At 43.1% G+C, this 18,305-nt stretch overlaps 1 long non-coding RNA gene across 1 annotated transcript; it reads right to left on the bottom strand.

Annotated features, from left to right (window-relative positions):
• Positions 1-1,480: 1,480 nt before the first annotated feature.
• Positions 1,481-9,795, bottom strand: LOC134484073 (uncharacterized). Its single transcript, XR_015646688.1, has 2 exons — positions 9,529-9,795; positions 1,481-4,021 (listed from the first exon to the last, which is right to left on the bottom strand). It is a non-coding gene; the product is annotated as an uncharacterized LOC134484073 (long non-coding RNA).
• Positions 9,796-18,305: the final 8,510 nt, after the last annotated feature.

The raw sequence follows: 18,305 nt of genomic DNA on the forward strand, positions 1-18,305 counted from the left end.
GGCCTCACTCATAAAAGTACAGTCTATGGGTTTAGACAAACCCATAATGACACAGTGACACATAACCAATATTACTGTGTAGGACAGAATAGTTTCAGTATTATGAAATCCTCTGTGCATTTGCCTCCCACTGTCGTCAGGCAGCTGCTTCAGTTTTTTGCTTTTTTCAAATTTGAAACTTGTAGTTAAAAAGAATTTGGCAGCCTTCAGTGGGAATTCTTCCACCTGGTTGGATGCATTTGTAGAGAAAAACTAAACGTTTTAGTTTAGTTTTGTTTTGACTGTTTGTTTTCTAGTTTTGTTGAGATAGGGTCACACTAATAACACAGTGGAATTTTTTCAAACATTCTGAAAACTGAGGGGCCGAGTCAATCCAAAAGATTTGAGGGAAAAGGCCACAGACTCAAATTATCATGGCCAAATTAATTAGAGCAAGCAATTAATTAATGAAAGCTTTTTGTTTCGTGTACAAAGGCTGCTTCCCCTTTAATGAAGGGTTCAAGCTTAAGGTAGAGACAAGCTGCTTTATCCGCTGGATAGAGGGCTCAGCAGTTAAAAGCCTTTGCCTCTTTTACAGAGAACCAAAGTTCCTTTACTAGCACACAAATGGCAGCTCTAAGGGCCTAAACCTCCAGGCCTGGTGGATATGATGCCTTCTTCTGGCCTCTGTGGTAACTGCATGCTTGTGGTGTCCTTACATACATGCAGTCAAAATATTCAAACTCATAAAATAAATCAATTTAAAACATGAAAAAACTTTTAAAAATTACACACACACACACACACACACACACACACACACACTCTTTTTATGTGCTTGTGTGTTTTTCTTGCATTTATATCTGCAGGTGGTGTATGTGCCTGGCATCTGCATCATCCAGAAGACAAAGGTCAGATCTCCTAGGACTGGAGTTACAGAGAGCTGTGAGTCACATTGTGGGTGTTGGATACAAAACCTCAGTCCTCTGTATGAGCAGCCAGAGCTCTTAACCACTAAGCCATCTCTCCAGACCCTGGCCCCATAATTATTTATAATCAATTTATTACCCAAGGTTTCTTATATCCCAGGCTGATGGCTAACTCACTGGGCATCATTTGAATTTCTCTTCTTCCCTGCCTCTGTCTGGGAACCAAATTCAAGGCTGTGTACTCATGCTTTGTAGCAATTCCACAATCTTCCCATCCCTAAGCATTCTCAAAGTGCACCCCCCCACACACACCCTTAATGCATATTGGTGTTGTAGCCTCATATACACCTATAGCCTGGCACGGTCAAGGCTAAAAAGTGTGTCAGGTGCCCAGGAAAACCAGATGGTGTGGGGCCACTTTGTGGTTGCTAGGAATTGAACCCTGATCCTCTGGAAGAGCGGTCAATGTTCTTTATTGCTAACCCATTTCTCTAGCCCTCCTATGCATTCTTTTATGGCAAGGAGTGCCGCGCCCACCTCGACCGGCAAGGAAGACGCAACACCGTTGGATCTTTCTCAATCAGCCTTTATTGTAGGAACACCTAGTTGATGATACGGGGACCCCGGGGAACAAAGGCACTTGCCTTAAGTACAAAACAGACAGCATGGCTAAGGACTTGTCCTCGGGGGATTGGTGGAGTAAAGACATCTTATTAACATGCTTATCAACTATGACCTAGTAAAGATGTCAGAAGAAAGCTAAAGGTGGTAGTAATACAAGCGACCACTAGATGTCAGTGTTATAGATAAATGCTCCCAACATCTCCCTCTTTTTTGTTTTATTAAAAGATGAGTCCATTAGGTGGAGGTAGTGGTCTGAGAGAGATCAGACATGCCTCACAGAGTGCCCAGCTCGGCCATGACGAGCCACTCCTGCAGTTAGGACTGCACCCCAATGGCTAGAGATGACTGAAATGTACAACACACCGTTCTGGGCTATTGGTGTGCTAATAATAGGGGAGAGACAGAGCAGAGGGGCATGAGACCAGCCCGAATGTACAAACAGGGCAGGGCCACCTCTGTTTATGACTGGTCTAGATCTGGGTGTCACGTCAATACACGTCATTGTTCCTGTCTTAGGTCGTTCCTCTCAAAACTCGGCCTTACCCGTCACTGGAAATTAACCCTATCGCCACCGGGCTCCTGGCTTAGGTTGGTCCGAGCTTGAGGAAAGTTGCCCGTCTCTGGACACAATGACCTCACATGACAGTGACAAAATACGATCTAGGGCGAACTCTCAATCTTTTAGAGAGGCCAGCCACACACTGGGAGAAGCACCACTCTCAATGGCCGCCATAGCCTGGTAAACAATCGCTTTGTGTCTAGCATGTTCTCGTTTTAAACGGCAAAAAAGCCATAGGCATACTCCACATCCCAAGAGGACAATGGCCCCCCAGGCAAACATGCCAGCCCATTCTTTGAAAAACGAGAAAGCATTGGTGATCCACGAGGTGAAATCCCCAATCGAGATGGGTTCCATTCTGGTGTTGTTAAGGACAGCAATCTGCATCAGCAATTGTCTTGATAATTGTTCCGCTTCCATGGACCAGTTTCCTTTCAAATAATTAGAGATTTCTTTGCTCTGTTGAGAATACTGAGAAAAGTTAGCTTTCAATGGAGTAACACATAAGCCTCTAAAGGAGGAAACGCAGGACAGCTGCGTCATATGATATAATGCCTCAATTTGTTCTTGAAGCAGATCTATTCGTTGGTTAGCTAATAGAAAGCCAGATGCCAAGTGGGTATTGAATTCTTCTTGTATCTCCAATGTTACTGTGGTTCTTTCTACAATCTTATTGATAGACTCAGCCGTCTGTATTTGATTAGTCATAGCAATCGCGGCTGTTGTAGCTGTAGCGGCTGATAATACAATGGCTGAAATTATAGCTGCCGTAATACCAAAATCCCTTTTAGTTCTTAATAAATGAAGTATGGGAAAATCATCTGGATTTGCTACTACAGGGATAGGCACAAAGGAGGGAATCTTTACAATCACTGCGGTATCATTGGTGCCATCCCAGCATTCAGCTAAATAACAAACTACGTCAGAGCTATTGCAATTTAAAGCATAATCACTTGCATTAGCGCTTATCAGAAAAAAGAAAGGTGGTCTAACACATACTGGAGCGCCAACAGCAGCATCATTAGCTATTAGGCTATTAATCTTAACACCTACTAAACTTGTATTGTTATTGGTTCTAATGGCTGAAATGTTATATAATGTAAATTTTTCACCTAATAATCGAGCAAAAGGAGTTAGAGATGTGTATGCTCCCTGCTCATTAGATAATACCCATTGATACCAGGGCCAAAAATTACGTTTGCCAGTCTTATTTCTCTTCCTATCATATTGGGCATTGCTAAGAGGAGGGGAAAATTCAAATCCCGGTAGGAATTGTTTAGGTCTATGGAACGGACTCTGACATGGGGTAAATTTAGGTGGAAAGGCTTTATATGGGGGGCAAGTAGGTAGGACTCTACGACAGGTAGAGTTAACCAGTTTGCGAATGCCTTGCCCCGGGAGTGATGGAAAGCTACCATTATGCATCATAATCAAAGTTGTAATGTACGAATTAGCAGAGTTATCAATTGATGTATCTCCATTGCCTGAAGAGGCCCCTTGTGTAATTTTACTCAGAGCAGCCTGGATGGCTCCAGTGCCCATAGCACGGTTGCTCACAGGATCTAACCAGTTTGCCAAAGTGGTCCTTTGCAGCCATATACAAGGCTGGGAGGAATTTCTAAGAGTGAAACATAAAGTATGTAACAGTGAAAGATTAGTGGCAGTATATCGTTGAGGCAATTCTCCACTAGGCACTATACAAGGAACATCACGCAAACAGGATGTGGAGAAAAAGGTTGGCAAAACAGTAGAATTGCTATGAACTGGCATAAGTACTGGCCAGGATCTGGCGATAGCCCACAGTGTGAGTGAATCAACCTGGATCATCATTTCCAGTAGTAGTAGTAGTATTCGTAGTCTCATCTTCACGAATAGCAGGAGGCAGTTTGCGAGTCAAACGTTTAGGCACCCAGATTGGATTGTCTTGATTCTGTGGAAAAACACAAACAGCTCCCCTAGATCTCGAAATTACGGGATCTGGGCCACACCATTCACCAGTTAAGACATCCTTCCACTTTACATCTGCATAAGTCATGGGTTTCGTGGCTGCATGGCGATCTGCAGCAGAGCGGCCATGCGCATCCAAAATTAAAAAATTTAGAGTAAAGAGAGCTAAAGACAACTGTTCTTTTGGTGTCCTGCCATAGGCAATTCCCCCTTTTTGTTTTTGTAAGAGCTCTTTTAAAGTACGATGTGCTCTTTCCACAATTACTTGACCTTGGGGATTGTATGGCAATCCTGTAGTATGTTTGACCTGCATTGTTTGGCAAAATGTCTGAAAAGACTTTGCGGTGTAGGCAGGTCCGTTGTCTGTCTTGAGGCTGTCAGGCTTTCCCCAGGCTGCCCACGCCTCTAAGCAATGACTAATGACATTACGAGCCTTCTCACCAGTCATTAGAGTGGCATGTATAATGCCAGAGCAGGTATCAACAGAAACATGTGCATATTTTAAGTTTCCAAACTGAGATATATGTGTAACATCCATCTGCCAGAGCTTTAATGGAATCAGGCCACGAGGGTTAATTCCCACCTGAGGAGGGTGGTGAAATTGAACACAATTCTGGCAACGTAATACTACATCACGAGCTGTAGCTCTAGAGATTTTAAATTTTTGTTGAAGAGTGAAAGCAGGAACATGAAACTTTTGATGAAATTCTCTAGCAAGATCAACTGGAGCTGTATGAAAAATAAATTCTCTGCGAGTACTAGCATCCACCAAAGCATTATTACTGGCCATGGGACCAGGCAAATTAGTATGAGCTCGAATATGTTGTATGAAAAACTTATTTTTTCTGGCCCAAATTAATCTTTGTAATTCTAAAAGAATTTGACATACTGTACTGGTCGACCTAATTGGCCCTGCTATTTCAAGAGAGCGCACAGCGTTAACTACATAAGCAGAATCAGAAATTAAATTAAAAGGATCATGAAATCTTTTGAAAACCTCCAATACAATTTTGCATTCTGTAATTTGGGGGGTGCCTGGATTGAATTGAATTAAGACTGGTTCTTGAGAATTAACCATATAGGCACCTACACCTGTTTTGGAGCCATCTGTATAAATATCTAATGCTCCAGACAAAGGCTCTGAGGCAGTGACCTTTGGAAAAATTACTGGATGCTCAGTAAAAAATTGTAACAAAGGATCCTTAGGATAATGATTATCAAACTCTCCGTCAAAACTACAGCGTAATATAGCCCAATCATCTATCAAGGCACACAATGTTTCTACCTGAGTTGCAGTATATGGTACAATAATCCTCTTTGGTAAGATGTCAAAATGTTGAATGCAAGATTTAACACCTAACATAGCAAGCTGCGCAACAGCAGAAGGATAGTATTCAAGAGTCTTATTAGGAGAAATATGAGGATAAATCCACAGAAGTGGTCCCTGTTGCCATAGCACCCCTGTAGGCTGACGAAAAGTTCTCAGTATACACAAAAAAAGATCCTCATTTTCCTTGTATCTTCTCAGCATTGCCTTTTCTAGTCCTCTCTCCACTTTCTTTAGAGACATTCGTGCTTCCTCAGTTAAAGCACGGGGTGAAGTAACCTGAGAATCCCCTTTAAGGATCTCATAGAGTGGTTGTAAATCTGCATTAGGCCTGTTTATATAGGGTCGAATCCAATTAATACTTCCCAGCAACTTTTGAAAATCATTTAATGTTTTTAAATGATCCTTTCGTAATTCAATTTTCTGAGGGGAAACATTATGAGGAGTAATCTTTGCTCCTAAATATTCTCCCTTTTTGTCCATTTGAACCTTCTCTAGTGCTATAAACAATTGATTACTTTCAAGCGTCTTTATCACTTCAGCATAGGCCGTTTCTAGGGTACTACAGTCTTTAGCAGAAAGCAATATATCATCCATAAAATGTATTATTCTCAATTTTGGGAATTGATCACGTATAGGCTGTAAGGCTTTTCCCACATACAGCTGACACATAGTAGGGCTATTAGCCATACCTTGAGGTAAGACTACCCACTGATAGCGCTTATCGGGCTCTTCATTGTTCATAGAGGGTAAGGTAAATGCAAATCGCACGCTATCTTGCGGGGCAAGAGGGATGGAAAAAAAGCAATCCTTTATGTCAATAATAATAATAGGCCAATTATCAGGAATACTGGAGAGCAAAGGTAAACCCCTCTGTATGGGGCCCATTATTTGCATCTGAGAATTGATAGCTCTTAAATCATGCAACAATCGCCACTTTTCTGATTTTTTCTTAATGACAAATATAGGTGTATTCCAGGGCGACGTGGATGGCTGTATATGTCCCAATTTTAGCTGTTCAGACACTAATTCAGTAGCAGCAGTTAATTTCTCAGAGGATAAAGGCCATTGAGGAATCCACACATGTTCCTCTGAAATCCATGTAATGGGTATGCTTCCCTCAATGGCCCCTAGGAAAAACCCAGACCTGTTCTGTCTCTTTTTGATTCCAGTAGCACTGGGTCAACTCGTCCTTGTAAATTTTTTCCCAAACCTTTTTTGGGCATGTAGCCCATTTTAATCATCATGTCCTTGGCCTGTGGAGAGTACTCATTAGTCAGCCTCAAGTCCAGATTTATTAAGACATCTCTGCCCCACAGTGTCACTGGAATGTCTATGATATAGGGAGTAAACCTTCCTGACCTTCCTTCTGAATCCTCCCATGTCAATTCCTTTGAGCTAATTAGAGGAGCCATTTCGTACCCAAGGCCGCGTAGGGCCCGAGAAGATTTTTGTGCAGGCCACCTGGATGGCCAGTCATGCACAGAGATAATGCTACTATCTGTTCCAGTGTCTAATAAGCCAAGAAAAGAGCGTCCTTCCACAGTCAAGGTTAACATTGGACGATTGCCAAGCTCTAATGAGATGAAAGCAAATCGGGAGCCTGTAGATCCCAAGCCCCTATCTCCTCTAATTCTATTATCAGCAGGAAAATGTTTATGCAGGCTGGGCAGAAGCAGCAGCTGGGCAATTCTGTCTCCAGGGGAAATAGCAGAAATTCCCTGGGGAGAGGCTACCAGGACTTTTACTGTGCCCAAATAATCAGGATCAATTATTCCAGGTACAATGTGTAAGCCTTTCAGGGCAGAAGAGGAGCGCCCCAACAACAGCCCAACTGTATCTTTAGGGAGAGGTCCCTTAAAATCTGTGTCTATAGGCTGTACTCCCATTTGGGGGGTTAATACGAGTCTGGTGGTGGAGTGGAGGTCCAGTCCTGCGGAGCCCTTAGTGGCTCTCTTAGGTCCTTCGGGTGGTGAAGAGAAGGCCAGGACCTCCGTCTGCTCTGTCCCTGCCTGTCGTTCTGTAGAGCCCCATATATTTGAGGGCCCTGGGGACGTGGGCCCCGTCGTCCGTTTTTTGGCCATGCACTATCATGTCCTGTCACCAGAGGTCGGCCATTTAAGTCCTTTACAGATCGACATTCACTTGCCCAATGGTTCCCCTTTTTACAGCGAGGGCACAAGTTAGGTCTTTGATGTTTTTTAATACTCTGTTCCTTATTATTTTTAGGGCATTGCCTTCTGTAATGCCCTTTGTGGCCACATTTGTAGCAGGTATCTGTAGAACCCTTTCCTTTTAATTGTATCATTGTCGCTGCTAGTCCAACATTAGTTAATGGCCCGCCTATCTCCCTGCAGACCTTCATCCAAACTTCTAAACCTTTATGTTTGTACGGCGTTATAGCAGACCTACACTCCTTAGTACACTGTTCATACACTAGTTGTTTGATAAGAGGCATAGCTGTATCAGGGTCTCCGAAAATCTTAGTGGCGGACTCCACCATGCGGGCTACAAAGTCTGAAAATGGCTCAGTGGGTCCTTGTAGAACCTTGGTAAGGTTCCCAGAGACTGCGCCTCTATTAGGCAATGCTTTCCAGGCTTTAATTGCTATGTCATTAATTTGAGTATAGACCTGATCTGGATAACCAGTCTGGTCCAAAGCAAATCTGCCTATTCCCAATAGCATGTCAGCGTCCCAATGTCTCTGAGGGTCGGCTCCTGAAGCCAAGTTGATTGTAGCCTGAGCGTTAGCATTTTCATAAAGAAAAGATTTCCAGTCCAGGTATTGACCCGGAGAGAGACAAGCTCTGGCTAAAGTCCCCCAGTCTCCAGGGGTGAGACAGTATCTGTCAAGAGTCTCAATTTGAGCCATAACAAAGGCTGCGCTGACTCCATAGGTTTTGACTGACTCTGCTAATTGTTTTATTGTCTTAAAGTCAACAGGTTCATGATGTCGCTGCCCGTTTGTATCCAGAAAAACTGGAAAACTCAGTCCTAACTCTTTCCACACTTCTGGGCAAAAAGAAGTACCTCTTGCAGACTTCACCATTGTTTTCCTTTGAAAGTTATACGATGGTGCAGGAGGTGCTGTTGGCATAATTGCCTTCTTATCTAAGTCCTTGGCTTGTTTCTGCACAGCATAAGTGTTTGGCCAGTCAGAATGATAAATCTCTTTCTCATAATGAGCTACCTCCTCCTCAAGGTCAGCTAGGTCACTATCACTAAATTCTGAATCACTAGACATCTCCAAGGTCAATGCCTTTAATGAGGGATAAATTTTCTTTATTCCTTGATCTTGATTACTATTCTCGCCTTTGTCTATCCTCTCCTTGATCTTTTCTGTCTTTTCTTTTACCTCTTTTCCTCCTTTTCTTTTCTTTCCTTCCTTCAAAACTTTTTCTCCTTCTGACATACTCTCCTGTTGTTCTGTAAGGATTCTCTGACCTGTCCTAACAGCTTCTTCACATCTTTTATCTTCCAAGCAGGCACGGATTATACGCCAAAGCGGCTTTGTCCCTGGTTTAAGCTTGCCCACTGTAGTCTCCTTATCCAGATCTTTTCCCAGCTTCTCCCATGCTCTCAAAGTGAGTGACCCTGACACTATAAACCACGGGGCACAACGGTTACACTCATCAAGAAAACTCAGCAGGATTTTCTTTTCAATTTTAAGCTTACGCTGACCAAGAAGCTCCTGAAGAGCTGACAGGAGCGGGGTGGAGTGTGAGCTTCCCATGCTTTTACGACCTTATTTACGATCGATTTACGAGCAAGGCGAGCTGGCGAGCTGGCGTGTTTATTTACACACGATCTTGTGGCTCATCAGTGGACTCTTCCCAACAAATGCATTCATGCCCTGGACGGTGGCAATTCAGACAGAAGCAACACCACAACACAAAAAGAGTATAAGGCAAAAGTGCTAGTCCAACCCACAAAGGATCAAATGGAAAAGACAACATTACCATGCTCCACAAACCCCTTTTTGCCTCTAAACCAAGGCTATCATTGTCCCTGCTTTTCCAGAGAACTTTATTGTCCTACCAGGGAAGTTTTACAATCCCTTATCCCGGAGCTTTACAGTCCCAATTCTAGGAACTTTACCGTTCCACTTCTAGGAACTCTATTGTCCCAATTCCGGCAACTAATTGCCCCTACTGGGAACTTACCGGCGCCGACCGTCCTGAGGCTGAAAAAGTTCTGGATCCAGACGAGAAAAGATAATTTTCTCGGGTCCCCGTACGGGCCACCAGTTGCCGCGCCCACCTCGACCGGCAAGGAAGACGCAACACCGTTGGATCCTTCTCAATCAGCCTTTATTGTAGGAACACCTAGTTGATGATACGGGGACCCCGGGGAACAAAGGCACTTGCCTTAAGTACAAAACAGACAGCATGGCTAAGGACTTGTCCTCGGGGGATTGGTGGAGTAAAGACATCTTATTAACATGCTTATCAACTATGACCTAGTAAAGATGTCAGAAGAAAGCTAAAGGTGGTAGTAATACAAGCGACCACTAGATGTCAGTGTTATAGATAAATGCTCCCAACAAAGGAGAGAGCACAGGATTTGGGCTACAAGAGCCTCGCTTTGGCAAAATCATTTAGTTTATGTCAGTCCAGGAAACCTGCAGAGTAAAGGGGTTTTTTTCCAACATAATCCCCATTAATTGGGAATTTCACACAAAGCACCCCAATCATGCTCACTTCCTGTTCCCCTAAAGTCCAGCTTCCACACTTGTGCTCTCCCTCTCCAAAAATCTTTTTTTAAATAAACCAAATCTAATTTGTGTTGCCCATATACTCACTGCTCATGGTCAAACTCCCAGTGACCAGCCCCTTAAAGACAACCAGGATTTTCAACAGCTCCTATGCCCAGCCCCACCAGAAGCCATCAACTCTGAAGAGCTACACACTTCAGCATCTTTATCACAATTTTTAATGATTCTCTAAGATGGCATCTTGTCTAGAGGTATTGACCACTGCAGGCTCATAGTTGAGAATGAGAAACATTGAGGGCTTCTTTCAACAAACTTTCCCACCCCAACCCCCCAAAAGAAACTAGGCTTTTGATTTTGAATGCCCATTACACCCCACAGTGAAAGAGAAGGAAAAGAAACCAGAATCAGGAAACTGCTTCTAAGGAGTTGGGGAGATCTGCAATCCCAGTCCAGAGGTCTCCATGGGACTCCATGATCACCTGGGAGTCCTCCTTACACTTACAAAGAGGTGAAACTGATGTCCTAGCCTTTTCCTCTCCTGCAAGGGTTCTTCACTGGGAGAATGTAATGGAGATTTTATGAGAGGTCCTGAAATGCAAAGACTCCTGCTTGGCCAGGATAAATAAAGCACTTCGTGTTAGGCAAGTCTGAGACCCTGGGTTCCCTCCTCAGCTCTGGGTAAAAAAAAAAGCCATTTTTAAACCATTCCTGCCTTGGGATTTAAATTCCATTATCCTTTTATTTTCTAGGGTGCATCTGGTTTCAAGATACTCCTGAATCAGAAATCAGAAAGGAAAATGAATTCAGGAAACACTTTTACAGAACCTTATATTAATCAGGGCTTTTTCTCTGTTGTAATTCTGATACTTTGACCTCATGTGGTTTCTCTGATCCCAGAGAGAATGCCCTGTCTAAGACCTAGAGATAGTAAACAGCTGCTTGGGCTATTATCTTTCACCTGAAAACTGACTAGTATCCAACTCACCTGACCCTCCCTCACCCTTTCGCCAGTGCTTTCCAGCCTTAATCTCTCCTGGGCCAGTTACTAGATGAATCATGCCTCACTCCTAGAAATCATTCAAATTAACTAATATTCAACCTGCTTACAAGGCCTTGCCCCTCCACTACCTATGGAGATCACACAAAAATTTTTTTCTACAACCCCCTATCCTACTCCTTTTTCATACCCAGCCCCCTACCCCAGCTCTTCCTAGTGTGGCAGCTTCTTTCTTAGGACCTGTGAAACACAAACTTTATTCTCAAAAGTTGCCATTCCCTGACCTATTGGTCCTACTATACCACCAAGAGAACAGACTACCTCTAATTCCAGCAGTTTAAAGGTGGAGGCAGGAAGATGAAGGTTTTAAAGTCAATCTAGGCGTGACAGTGCGTTCTAGACCATTGTGAAATACAGGAGACCCTTTCTCAGGGAGCAAACCACAAACAAACAAACAAAAACGTCTTTGTCTAGGGTCAATGGGCTAGTACTAGAACCCAAGGCTTTGCACATGCTAAGAATTCTTTCTACCTTTCCTGGTTATATTTAATTCAAAAAATCATGAGGCAAAAGCAGGACAAAAGTAAAGACCTCATACTTCTGTCAGATTGTCCAGCAGGAAGTTTGAATGTTTCTCACCTCATGATCATTCCTTAAAATCATGCATGCAGTGCTAGGAGAGAAATCCTGGTATCATTTGTTTAGTTTTGATTGGCAGTGTTGGGATTGAACCCAGAGCCTCCTGCATGCTAAGCAAGTACTCTAGCTACACATCTTACCCCTTGTGTCCCTGGAGAAATTTTTGTTTGTTTCCTTTTGTTTTGAGATGACATCTGGATTTATAGCATTGGTAGGCTTTGGCTGCCTCTGCCTTCTGAAAGCAGGGTCGCAGATGGTGTTAGCATTTCTTCTAGGCTCTGCCCAACAGTTACCAAAAAAGTTACCTGAAAAAGTCCAGTCTCTCTCTCTCTCTCTCTCTCTCTCTCTCTCTCTCTCTCTCTCTCTCTCTCTCTGACTTCTATTCCTCCCTCTCTGTTCTTGCACCTCTCTCCACATGTTCCCAAACAGACTCTTCCCTTCTTTCTATCTTCTCTTTCTTTCTGTCCTTTCTTTCTCTGCCTGCATTCCCTTCTCACTCCCTTCCCATACCTCAAATAAACTTCATTTATTCCGGTACCCGGGGGCAGAGTGGGGAAGGGTGGAGGGAAGGCTGCCTCGGCATAGGCCTGCTAAGACCACCCTCCCCCATCATCATGCCACCACATAAGAAAACATATCAGATTTTCTATAAGGACATAATTGAGTTCAAACACCTAGTCAGTTACTTATCTGACAAATAAAGTAGGAATGTGAGGACATTCAAACCAAATACCAATGGAGTAACTGAACTAAGGTCCCCTTCAAACAACACAAAATCCAAGGCAGGAGCACAGGGCACAGACCAACAGCAGTCTCCTGGATACAGGTGAGTAAGGAGCTCTCATCATGCACCAAATATTTTCATATAGAGACAAGTTGGGAATACAATTACTGCTGTCATATTTGCATGAGTGAGGGTCCTATATCACACTTTCTGGAAGCTAATTAGTTCATTTATAAACAAAGCTGTACAAATTGGTTGGCTATATACCAGAAATCCTTGTGTTAAATCAAGATGCCTGTCCTCCATGCAGAGGGACTATTGAACTCCTGTCTTATTACTACAAAGTTTAACATGAGCTGAAATTCCAAACACTGTGTAGTGTGTGCGTGTGTGTGTGTGTGTGTGTGTGTGTGTGCGCGCGCGCGCGCGCGCGCGCGCCTGCGCACATGTGCATACGCATGCACGCTCTCCTATATTAAAAATTCCATGAAGCTAATTAGCTGATTAATTTCTCTGACTTCTCTGGTGGTTGTGGTGAACAGGAATATTGTAGGCCCTGAGATAAATTGTCTTGGGCTTTCTTTACCCCATGAAAAACCACCAATTACCCACCTCTCAGTGGGAACTAACATCCTTGTAGTCACATGTGAAATCCTATTAGACAGACCTAACTTAACCTCCACCAAGGCAAAGGCCAAGAAGGTCATTAAATGACAACTGAGCCTGCAATAAATTTTACCAGAAGTCAGGGGAAAGAGGGGAGAGGGAGAAGGAGCAGGACAGGGAAAAGGAGACAGAGAGAGGGAGGGGACAGAGAGAGGGGCAGACACAGAGAGAAAACATATGGGCCTTTAAGATCAGTATTTGGGAGGAAGGCACAGGCAGATAAACCTCTGAATTCCAGGCCATCCCAGTATAAAGAGCAAGGTCTGGGATGGCCAGGTCTACACCATGAAACCCTGTCTCAAAAGGACAGGCAAATCAAAAATTACTCTGAGATTCCACCTTATACCCATCAGAATGGGTAAGATCAAAAACTCAAATAATAGCACATGCTGGGGAGGATGTGGAGCAAGGGGAACACTCCTCCACAGCTGGTGGGAGTGCAAACCTGTACAACTACTTTGGAAATCAATTTGGCAGCTTCTTAGAAAACTGGGAATAAGTCTACCTCAAGACCAACATGGGCATACACCCCAAAAGATGCCCTACTATATCACAGAGACAGTTTCTCAGCTATGTTCACAGCAACTTTACTCATAACAGCCAGAAACTGGAAACAATATGGATGTACCTAAATGGAAGAATAGGATAAAGAAAATTTAGTAATCTACACAATGAAATGCTATTGAACAATTAAAAACAAAGATATTATGAGTTTTACATGCACATGGATAGAACTTGAGAATATCATTCTAAGTGAGGTAACCCAGTCCCAAAAGGACATGCATGGTCTGTACTTGCTTATAACTGCATATTAACCATACAGTACCAAGCTACACTCCACTGGAGGCACAAGCAAAGATGCTTGAATCTCACTCAGAAGTGGGAATAAAACAGTCATAGGACTCAGATGAAGGAAGGGAAGTGGGAGGGAGAGGGGATGTGGAGGGGAATGGGGGGTTGAGGATCAGGTGTGCAAAGAACAGGAGATATGGACAGATGGTCATGAGAAGGAATGGAAATCTGGAACTGACTGGGGTGAGGAGATGGGGGAGGTAGCATCTCTAGGACTGGACAGAGACCTGGGATAAGGAAGATACCCACAAATCAATGGGGGTGACCTAAGCTGTGACTAACTACATTGGGGATATGGAACCTGAAGAGGCCACCTCCTGTAGCCAATCAAGACCTCCCCCCCAGTAGAGGAATAAGGACACCAATCCACCCACAAAACTTTCTACACAAAATTGGTCAGGTCTAAAAGAAATTCAAGGACTGAGGGAATGGCCAACCAATAACTGGCCCAACTTGAGACCCATCCCATGGGCAACCACCAATCTCTAACACTACTACTAATGCTCTATTATGCTTGCAGACAGGAATATGTTGGAGGCTCCATCCAGCAGCTGACTCAGACAGATACAGATACCCACAGCCAGACAGTGGATGGAGCTTGGGGAGTCTTATGGAGGAGTTGAGGGAAGGATTGGGGGATGGGTGGGCAAATGGGATTCCCACAGAGATTACCAACAGAGTAACTAGAGTCTGTGGAGCTGCAGTTATAGATGGTTCTGAGCGCCCACTGAAGCTGTTGGTACCCAAACTAGGAGGGACCATTTACAAGGCGCAAGCACTTTTAACTGCTCAGCCATCTCTCTAGTCCCAGGAACTACATTTTACTTGGTTTGTTTGTTAGTTTGTTTGTCTTATGTGCAATGAGTGCCTGCAGTTAGGAATATGGGCCGACCATGTTTCTGGTGCCCTTGGAGGTCAGAAAATCTCACTGGATCCCCTGAAAGTAGAACTACAGATGGTTGTAAGGCACCACGTGGGTTTTGAGAACTCAACTCAGGTCCTCTGAAAGTGTAATACTTGTTCTCAACCACCGATCCATCTTCCCAGCTCCTTTAAAATATTTAGTTGTCTTGTTTCTTTACATGCGGGAGGATTAAAAACAGGGCCCTGCATATTTTAGGCAAGGCTAATTAACATAAATCTCCTCTTTCAGCCCCTGAGAACAAGGAAATATAAAACAATATATTTTTTCCTTTTTCTTTTTTTTAAGATTTATTTATTTTTTATATGTAAGTACACTGTAACTGTCTTCAGACACACCAGAAGAGGGCATCAGATCTCATTACAGATGACTGAGTCACCATGTGGTTGCTGGGATTTGAACTCAGGACCTCTGGAAGAGCAGTCAGTTCTCTTAACCACTGAGCCATCTCTCCAGCCCAATATATGTTTTCTGAATGTAATAGAATATATATATATATATATATGTATATATGATTTTTCAAAACAAGGGACAAGGTTTCTCTGGGTGACTCTGCCTGTCCTGGAATAGGTTTTTTAGACCAGGCTGTCTCTGTCTCTTTAGTACTTGGATTAAAGGCATTGACCACCATTGCTCAGAACAAATATTAGTTGAGATTTATGAGATTTACGTAAATGTACAGATTATTGATTAGTCGTTATAATTATTTCCTAGTTATGTTAGGCACCAAACCCAAGGGATCAACACATAGGATAACTTCTGCTTGGAAAGAAATTATTGATTTAATTATTATCACAATCATAAAAATGGTCCCTTCCAAGCAATTTTGCTTGTGTGCTCAAAACACACAATTTGAGAAACTAACTCCTGGCTCATTTCCACAAAGGAAAATAATTGGGTGCATTGGCAGATGAGACAAACATTTTTATTTAAGCTAAAATGCGAGTTTGTAGAAAAGGATGCCTGGTGGGTCTATATTTTCCCCCTCTACTGACTGACAAGGGGTTCAGTGTGACCAGATAGATACCAGTTGTGTCTTGTAGCAGTATCTGAGGTTGGCTCCAAGTTCTGTGCACTTTTGTTCCTTTTGGTTTTCCACATCTGGCCTTGAGCTTAGGAGTGGGCTTTGATTATTTCATTTTCCAGCACTGAATGCCATGATATTTATACTAAAAAGTATACATTTATATAGTTTCAGTAAATCCTTAAATAATACTATATATGGAACTAATAAATCACTCTTTCCTTCTTGAACTATGTAGCCAGAAAGCATGTGTTTGGGGTGGGTTAATGTGGTAGCGATGAATGTGGTAGAGGTATGAAAAAAGTGCCCCTAATCAAATATAAATAATGCCATCTCATTCATGGGGAGAAAATAATTCATAGAAATGGAGAGCTGGGTATGGTGTGGTGGCATATGCCTTCAAGGCTCAATGTCTGAGCACTTGGGAAACAGGCTCTTGTGAGTTTCCTGAGTTAATGCAATGAGACCCTGATGCCTTAAAAGATCATTTGAAATATCAGGCTGCATTGTTTCGATGTGAACACTTTGCAGCTGAGGGTTTTACTCCCAGTGCATCATCAGTCCACTGTCCTTCCTAGGCTTCCCAAATTGATCTGTGCTTTGCAATAGTTGTTCTTTGGCAAGCGCATTGTAAAATTTCCTACAAATATTTCCCATAAGTCTGGGCAGGATGGCAGATGCTTACAAGGCCAGGCTTGAGGGAGAAGGATTTTTAAGTTCAGTCAGCTTAGGCTACATTGTGAGGATTTGTATCCCAAACAACAAAATGGAGACATGGTATAGGCTAAGCATTTTGTATAAACACTCATCAGGCAAAGGACATTGAGGCTGTTTCACAGTTCAGTTTGTGTGAAGAATGATTTCAAGAACGTTTGTGGAAGGAGTTTTTAGTAGAATGGGCTGCTTTCAACCACGTAGGAGAGGGACTATTTGTGTGGAGGTAGGAGACCAACAAAATTGAAAGTGGCAGTCAGAGGTTTGAGAGTAGAGAAGAGGACGGGGTGAAAAAGTAAAATGGCGCATATCTGTGAAAATATTGTCATGGAGGCCGTTACTGTCTGTTCTCTTTAAAAAATTAACAAGAACAGCACACACACACACACACACACACACACACACACACTCACACACAAGGATATCTGTTTTGATTTTCTTGGTGGCAAAGTAGAATACAGATGCTATGATGATGGGAGGGACAATGGGGGGGGATAGACTTAACGGGGGAAGTTTATGGGAGGTTAAGGTGTAGGGCAGGAAAACCAAAAGGGATAAAAAATACGATGGATGTTTGGAAAATCCATAAGCACACCTATTATTTGTAAGATTTCTTAAATCTATTATCTGTCTGTGTGTGTTTGTGTGTCTGTCTGCCTACCTACCTGTCTACCCGTCCATCCATCCATCCATCCATCCATCCATCCATCCATCCATCCATCCATCCATCTTCCTATCTACCTACCTATCTATATCCACTGATGGTGACACACTCCTTTAATCTTGGGACTCGGGAGGCAAAGGCACATGGGATCTCTGTGAGCTCGAGGCCATCCTGGTGTACAGAGGAAGTTTGAGGATAGCCAAAGTGGCCCAGCGAAACGTCCCAAAACAAACAAACAAACAAACAAACAAACACAAACAAACAAACATAGTTGAATCACAATTACTCCACCTTGGGGAATAATGTTCTTCCCTCAAAGGCTTTAGAACAAAAAACCTGGTGCCAAGTGTAGAAATCTCTCTTGGAGGTCTGTGCTTTCCTGGTCCAAGAGATTCCCCCAAACAATTCTGGTGCGGTTTTTTTTTTTTGTTTTTTTTTTTTGTTTTTTTTTTTGTTTTTTTTGCCAGAACTTGAGGATATGACCCTAGTACAGGGCTCGAGAAATGATTCAGCAGTTAAGAGGTCCCACTGCTCTTCCAGAGGACCCAGATACAATTCCCAGCACTTGCATAGTAGTTCATCCCCGTCTGTTTCTATAACTCCTGTTCAAGGGCCCTCTCTGGCCCTATTTCGGACATTGTGGGCACTAGGAATGCATGCTGTACACAGACATGTAGGCAAATCAATCCTAATGGTGTGGTGGCCAGAACGCTAATCCTTATTAAACCTTATTTAAGGTGTTTTTTTCCTGTAAATACTTTTGAGAATTTTGGATGGCTACTTTCCTGTTAATAGTGTTCCTTCGGTAACTTAATGGGGCCAAATAGCCTCTCAGCGACTAGCAAAACGAGCTCTTCCAAAACCGTGTGGTTTTCCCAGGCCAATCGCTCTCAGCCGCTTTGAGACACGGGGGCGGATCTAAGTTGTCTCACATCCGCAGGGCGGAGCCAGCACTAGGTGGGAAAGGATTGCTCCCCTTCCTTTTCTTCTTGGCTCCCAAGAATCCGGAGTCCTAGAGATGGCG

This window comes from Rattus norvegicus, chromosome X, assembly GCF_021556685.1.
Source record: "Rattus norvegicus strain SHRSP/BbbUtx chromosome X, alternate assembly SHRSP_T2T, whole genome shotgun sequence".
NCBI lineage: Eukaryota > Metazoa > Chordata > Mammalia > Rodentia > Muridae > Rattus > Rattus norvegicus.